This window comes from Amblyomma maculatum, chromosome 7 (genome assembly GCF_055883805.1).
Source record: "Amblyomma maculatum isolate TAMU_Amacu chromosome 7, ASM5588380v1, whole genome shotgun sequence".
Lineage (NCBI taxonomy): Eukaryota > Metazoa > Arthropoda > Arachnida > Ixodida > Ixodidae > Amblyomma > Amblyomma maculatum.
The window spans coordinates 91,249,517-91,257,673 of NC_139350.1; the positions used below are offsets into that span (position 1 = coordinate 91,249,517).

The 8,157-nt window shown below is 44.8% G+C and overlaps 1 long non-coding RNA gene across 1 annotated transcript; it reads right to left on the minus strand.

Moving 5' to 3' along the window:
* Positions 1-147: 147 nt before the first annotated feature.
* LOC146183943 (uncharacterized) lies at positions 148-7,866 on the minus strand. Its single transcript, XR_014708829.1, has 4 exons — positions 7,719-7,866; positions 6,551-7,214; positions 5,054-5,179; positions 148-507 (listed from the first exon to the last, which is right to left on the minus strand). It is a non-coding gene; the product is annotated as an uncharacterized LOC146183943 (long non-coding RNA).
* Between the last annotated feature and the right edge of the window lie 291 nt (positions 7,867-8,157).

An 8,157-nucleotide genomic window follows, 5' to 3' on the forward strand; every position in this document is an offset into this window, starting at 1 on the left:
TTGTCTGCTTTACTTTCACACACAAAGCACTGAACAGCAGTGTGCAATTAAAACTTCCATCAAAGAGGCACATATGCTAGCTGAGCTTTACACAAATGCACCATTCCTGAAAACATGCGAAGTGCATAGGCATACCAGCATGCGAGGTTGTAAAAAAAGCATTTTTTTGGCTTTATTGCAAGAACTGCATGCATAAATAGTCTACACTAAAAAAATATCGATGTTAAGGAATGGCATGGTAAAATGCAGGCCAACTGGAGTATTAAGAATCTACTTGAATAATTTTTTTTAATTATCCTTGGCCGTGACAGCTCTTCCCTTGGGGAGGTGGTGGAGGAAAAGGTATTTATTGAAACCTAATATTTCGGAATTAGCGAGGAGATGATCGAGTTCTCTGTGGGCGGCCTCCGCAGGCCGGGATTCCAGGAGCAGTTACTATCCTGTGCATTTGCTCGATCAGCTGTTGCTGGTCTTTCAGGCCTAAGATGGAAAGAGCAGGTTGGGCTCCTGCAATAGAAGGGAAAATGAAATTCAAGTTATCTGTGCTGAACTTTGATTACACATCTCCAAGGGCAACTGCCAGTTTCTCTCAATTGCTTTTTCCAGATGGCACTGTACGCATGCATCTCCATTCAGAACTGTCACATACTATATAGAAAGGTCATATAACTGCAGCAAAACCCATGCAGAATAACAGAAGATACAAACGTAGTGTGACCAAAACCTGGCATTCAGTATTTTAATGTTTTTATGTCGTCTCTTTCAACATGCCACTCTGACCAAACATGGCATGTTATGCTTGCTGCTATGCGCCCTCAGCAATGCCCAAGACATGGAGTGCACATGCAGAGAAACTAAGCATAAAGGATGCTGTATATGAACATAAAGCACAGCCAGAGCATTGCAGTATTACACAGGTACGCATTGGCGGCAGAAACCTGCATTTTGAGTGGTTTAACAGGCAGATTTCTAAAGTCATTGTTCCTGCTCTGAAAAGAAGTGATCAATAATAACATCATTTAAAATTGTTAACGTTTTTGTTCTGTAAACTACATATTTCGCTGTGTACCCTCTACCGAAGACATTCCCTGGGCGTGTCAGGGGTATATCGACATCAACATCTAGGCTACAAGCGTCTAGAAAGCGTCTCCTTAGAGCAGCTGCGACGAAGTAACTTATCTGATAACATGCAACTGCTGCAGCAGAATAAAGATAGACATTTGACATTTGGCTAAAGCCCAATGTGGAAGCATAGCCCGCCGCAGTGATTGCGCAATGTGCATGCTTCTACAAGAGTTAAAAGTAGAGTTATTTGTTTACCCACAGTGCTATATGTGACATTACAATAGCAAGGCTTATAGTTACACAAAACACAAAAAGCTGACAACCACAAGCTCCTGATGTATTACCGGCAGCATGCAGCATGGATGTTAGTTACTGAAATATGGTTGCATAATTCTGGCAACCAAGTGTGCATGTATGTCATGGATTTCTCAACTACGCACAACAAATTACAAAAAAATAATGGTCTTTATAAATGCAGCCAGCTGTTCACTAGAAACACTAGCTTTTTCATGAGGAAGGTAGTGGGCGCCAAAGAAACTGCCCCTGTAAAGGCGCCTAATTTGCCCCTATGTAATATCGGGGACAAAAGTGTGTGGACTACACAAACTGCAATCAAAGCACATAACTTTCACATCGACCAGGAAACTCGGACCATATTTGTCGATGTGAAAGTTGAACGTTAGTTCTTTCATGTGTGCAAGAGAAATAAGGTCACAATTCGTTCACATCGCGATTCTAGTCCAAAATCTCCAGACATACTGTCCAGAGACGTTCGCCCCCGCAGTATAAGCCACCACTTGGGTAAGAGATTAGTAAAAGAAGTGTATAAAAGCATTAGTGTGTTGGACAGCCATAGCTATAAAAATGGTATTGACATTGGAGTACTGCCTTAAGGCGGTACCTAGGGCATTACAAAAGCAAGAGTTAGTGTCCGCTGGCCCTCATTTGAACGAACAAAAAGAGGGGGGGGGGGAAGAAATCTACCTCAACTGCATGTTTTGAGTGACACCAAGCCGCAGTTAGCATTAAAGATATCACACAGTTTTGTGGAAAATTTGGGAGCACTTTGCTACTTTCTTACAGGATTGGACAAAAGAGCTCACCATCTTCAGAAAGGCATGTTATATAGAAATGAAAATAGTGAATTTACTGCATCTGGCCACAACAACTTGCACACGGAGAGGAAGATGAACTGAAAACTTTATACATGAATGTACGTACTTACAACAGGTGAAACAAAGACCATGATCTATGCCGAAGAGGAAAGAGATCAAAATCTAGCTCAGAACGAGTTCTCCAGGCCGCGGGGCCGTTTCATTAACTTCGGGACTCCGCCCACATTTCTCATCACCAATGACAACGAACTCACACATGACTGGCTAACAAACATTTTGGCATGTCTTTCCCCTTTCATAAGGTTCTTCACCCTCTCCCTAAAACAAGCAATGCAAAAGGGACAACAAATTCGTTTCACAACAAACGGAATTTAGAGAATAGACCTCGAAATGATTGGCTCACTAGGTCACATGCCAAACTCTCTCCCCTAGGAAATAAAAAATTAGAACCCATCAAAACGGTGTCCCACGTGCGCAACCATTGCCCAAAGCTTGTACCCTTGGCGGCTCCTTTTACAGGGCAATTATTGCAATTATTGGCGTCCGAGTCAGCACCATTGCAGACCACATCAGAAGAGCCAACCCACATCCTCCCGCTCCGCATCATACCGTCACTGTTACACACTTGCCCTTTTTCAATGCCGCCATCTCCCACCATTGTTGACATCCAGGGTTGGAATCCTCAACGAGGCCCCACTCAGCGCGCCTGCACTGAATAATTGTCACTTTTATGGGCTCCCCAACAAGGAAGAGGGCTTTACACCCTTCAACCTGACAGTGTTTTTTCTTTGAACGATAAGCAGTTCTTCCAAAAGAGGTGCTCGTTTCAAAGCTGTGCTGCCTCCGGGTGATGGGTCCAGTCAGCGTACTAAGGACCCCTTAGTTGTATACTGTTCGTAAAGCTCCTTAAATAAAAATGAGCGCCCTAGATGACACAGCAACGAGAACAAACTGCCTGTCCCCGCGTCTTCGAGTGCGACAGCAACGTCCTCGGAAGAGGGGACTTCTTTCCCTCTCTGCCTATGTTTCCGTTAAGCACTGTAGCTGCTGTAGCTGCCTCTCTGTGCGCGTCTCTCCGCCTCCTGTCCGAGGGCAAGTGGGAGACGGCCGCAGCTGGGCATTGAACAGGCGACCCAAAAAGAGCAGACTAATAATGGTGCCTAGCATACACACCGATCCCTCACAGAAATCATTAAAGAAATGAAAGCAACACATCAGATAACGCTACAATGTTTCTAAGTGCAAAGTCGACAACTCCAAGTCATATAAATATATGTACATCTCCGCACATTAACTAGACAGAAACAGTGCAGAGTAAACTAATAATTCAGTGTCTAGCAACACTATTAAAAGGGGATAAAGGCCACGGGGGGCTACGATTATTAGTACCATTTTGCCTTTAAACTACAATAACATACTTGTTGCAAGCTTAAAATCAAAGATTCACACCTGTCCCACCCACAGCAATGGAACACACATCTGACTCAAGTCTGCAGAGAAAGAGCAAGCTAGACTATTGCAGACGCACCCTTGGTTGTTTTTCTGGCATTTCTGAGGGTGAAGAATCTGACTTGTCAGTAGCATGTATATGAATAAGAATCCTATGACAGTAAATGCATCAGATTTTCTGGAGTGGCTTTTCTTTGCTGACCACATATGAGGTGAGCTATAATTTATCCAACTTGGCCTAGGTTTATTCTATGAATAACAAAGCTTTAGCAGGTACACAGTCGTCCACTCAGACTGAACATGCGAGTGCGTGGCATGCACTTTTTGAGATGCCACTGCATCCATCGCAGCCGCACACCGTAGCGAAGAGGCAGACAGCGTGAAGTACCAGCCTCTAGTCCCTTTACCACCACTCGGGTCCCAAACTAGGGACCCTTTGTTTTTGTCAGGACAGGCCCCTCAGGGTCAGCTAGTAACCTCCTGTATTTGTATCTGATGGAAATGTTTTCCACCACCACCCACAATACGCAGCTGCGCATCATAGCAGATGTGAAGCAACAGCTCCTGGTCCTTCTACGCATAAGCCACTTTGCCTTGATGCATGCCTGCGCACCATAGTAAAGAGGCAGACGACATGACGCAGCAGCTCATGGTACCTTTACACATGAGCCCCCCCCTATTGTACTTCGATACGCACCATAGCAAATATACAGACTACGCCACACAGCAGCTCCTGGTCCCTTTATGCATAAGCCATTTTGCCTCAATACGCACCTGCGTACCTGAGCGAAGAGGCAGACGTGAAGCTGCAGCTCCTGGGCCCTCCATGCACAAGCCACTTAGCATCAATGCACGGCTGTGCACTGTAGTAAAGAGGCGAAGGACGTTAAGCAGCAGCTCCTGGTCCCCCTACACATCAGCTATTTTGCCTCGATGCGCATCTGCACACCGTAACAAACAGCCAGATGTGACAAAGAAGCTCCTGGTTTCTCTACACATAAACCACTTTGCCTCAATGCACGTCTGCACACCGGAGCAAAGAGGCAGATGACGTGAAGCTGGAGCGGCTGGTCCCTCTACGCACAAGCCACTTAGCCTTGATGCATGGCTGTGACGGATGCATTGCTATTTTGCAAACTGCATGCCACACATTCCCATTCAAGCTAAGAGTGGACGACTGCGTAAACGTAAAATACTGGTTATTTACTTCAATGGACAATGACAAAAAGTAACATGGTGGACAATGTAAAAAGAATTTGCTGCATAAAGTTTGTTGAAACCAGTTCTACATCCTACATGTAAACAAGCTAAAACCTTAACGCCGAAGGGATGTCCTGTGTGTTTAAAATCATCACGCTCAAACAACTTCAACACTGACAATCATGATTCAATATTAATAATATAGATAATGATACAATACTCACTTTTAGCCATACCAAAGAAATGAGAATGCAAAGGGATGTTGCTGTTTTTTTCCCGTGGATGACAGTTTTCCATGCTCAAAGTGCTGCTTCCTGTTGGCCTACGAAATCGGCTACAGCAAATGGCATCTGAAAAATTTTTGGAAGCCCCATGCTAGTCTTCAACGAGAAAAGCATTGCCATACAGAAGCAGAACACAAATACTTTTACAACACACTAAAAGCACCAACTGCGGTGCTGTTTTTAGGATGACTAGGTACAGGTTTTGCTGTAGCAAGCCAAATGTTAGCCTTCAATAAGGAAAGCATTCCCATACAGAAACAGAACACAAAAACTTTTACAACACATTAAAAGCATCAATTGCACAAATGCTTGTAAGATGACCAGGTACAGGTTTCTGCTAAGCCCACATCATGTGACCAGCGGTTATCAGAAGCCTTGCATGTGAGCATGATGCCCGATTCAATTTATGGCTATCACTGTATTAACAAGCATGGGTTTAAAGCTACTTTAATATGATAATCTAAGAACATGGTAAGAGCTTTCAGTGCGAGAGGTAAGCTCAGTATCATGCACTATAAGGTGCTGCATGGCTCTAGTGTAGCTTTGGCAATATCTCGCTGTCAATAATGCAGTGAAGTTCTGAGGAGCCTTTGAATATCTGTAAGGACAAAGCAACAACAATTTTGTTTTCATCTCACTTTTGCTCAGCTCGTGTTTCTTTTTTTTTTTTTTTTTGAGCCCGCGGCTTGCATGGCCTCCCAGTATGCCTGTTTTGCATAAAAGAAGGCGTTGCAGGCACCAGAGCTCACAGCCCAAGTGTATCGCGGCGGCGGTATGTCAAATTCGTGCCAGAACAGCGCAGAACAACGGGTCAAGAAAAAGACAAGTGCTGACTTTTTTTTTTTTTTTCTCCCATCTCCTTGTCCGATTGTTCTGCGCGGTTCGGTCCCACATGCATAACCAACATGCGCAAGGTGCTGTCCTGGTTTGTCAAAGCTGAAGGAGAGTACTAAACCTTTAGTTATTTAGTAGCTACAGCCGTTCCTTCTAGAAACTGTAGTTGCCGTAAAGCTCAAGAGAGAAAGATCAGCGGCTGTCCATTTAAAAAAATAAAAATAAATAAAAAATAAAAACTCGCGACGTTTTCATGTCGCACGATAGGCTCGAGGAGTGCAAAAGTTTTCTCGTATAGTTTTTACAACTCAGCACGTTGCGCATGGTTAACAAATTAACTCCTTTAAGGCTCGGGCAGGCACTCCTTTATCAGAGACAGAAGTTGCGCGGCTTACTGGCGCAGCGTCCAGTAATGCCGAGAAAGATGGCCCTCAGACTTGAGGCTGCACTTTAGTTAGTCGGCGCGGAGCTATCCTGTCAGTCTCGCCTAAAACACTCGACCGTTCGGCTGCTGTACAGAGCTGTTTCCTTACCCAAAAGCTCAGCACCATTGGTGCATCGAAAAGTTCCACTAAAGAAACAAAAGTTCGGTGAAATACTTACTTTGGAATCGGCGGGTGAACAAAGTGTGCCAGCCGCACCAAGCCACAGCAAAAACAATGCTAGCAGTGCATTACAGCCGTAGGTATTTGTAACTGCGCAGAAAATGCAGAACACGGAAACGTGAAGCCATCCTCCATGACTAAACTTCAACTTGTCAGGTGGATTGGATTGGCTCATTTCAGATTTTTTTGAGGATAGGTTCGGTTTCGTTCTTTTTGAGCTTGCTGCGTCTATTCAGCCACTGATTAAAATTTCACCGAAGCATCATGATAGAAAAATGTTTAATGGTCATTTAACTTTTAATCAAAAATTTTTGATGGAAGAATTCAACGATGAAACATGCGGAAAAAAAACAAAAAAAAACGGTTTAATGGAAACGCTTTCTATCGCATCGATTCGCTCTGGCATCATGTAATGCAGACTTGACGGCATTACTGATTTATACGCAGTTCAGACGAGCACGACGACTACAAACTATATCATAGCTGTGTAAAAGCAAATCCAGTGGCGGACGTACGGCGGCTGTCCGCTGGGCGAACGGATTCGACCATCCGCTTTCGTACGTACGCCGGAATTCCGGCGGACGTCCGAAATCGGCCGCCGAGTTGCGGCCGAGTTCGGTTGTCCGTCGGACGTCAGTGGCCGTCTGGGATGCCATCGGGATCTGTAAATTGAATATTTCGACTCTTAGCAAAATATTCTAAGTTTCTGCACTTCGTGCACAAAATAACTTGCTAATCACACTTGACAAACAAATGAAACTGAAATACATATTACAGTATTCGATTTCGCGGACATGGTAACGTATGCTTACAACTCTAACGTGTGTAACGTTGAACACACAGTCGCTTAATTAAATAGCTGATAATGCGATGCGCCGCAAAGAAAACTTGCATAGAAACACGTGCATCATGCTGCGCACACGTGCTTACCAAACAAACAAACAATTGGATATGCAAATTCACGCGCAAAGTTATCGAAACTGCAATAGTGACGCATATGACTCTTCCGAATGATAATATCAATCTTTATCGAGTCTTAATGAAGCAAAGTATGAGTTATTACTTCATTTAGTTCACCGAAAAAACACGGCCCGATCGCTGAACGATAAAGCAATTGCTATCACTCAGGTGTCTGTAATATATGAACAACAAAAACAGCAACTTACAGGTTGTTCCAGCGGCGTAGTCCTGCTACGTCCAAATGCAGTAAGAGTAGCACCAAAACCTAGATGCAACAAGCAATGCTGGTGCACGAAATGAAAACAGCACGACGGAAGAACGTACGCCAAATGCGACTTGCTGCAACGCTACGCACGATACGCGAGCGGCAGGGCACCCTTAGTGTTCCTCACCTCTGTCGCCATCGCCATCTGTCGGCAGCTAGCCGCGTAACCTCTCGATGGTGGAGGAGGATGGGAGGAGGGGCAACGATGGCCACGGAGCGCGCCGTTGCCAGGCACAGAGGAGTATAAAGGAGGCTATGGCCTAGTTGAGTCTGAATTTGTCCCCAGATTCGTGGCGGGCAGGCGGGCTTTTCGGCTCTTTCCTCGTCGCCGTCGGCGTTCAGAGCTTTTGGATTGACGAGCTCTGGACGACGCCGTCGTC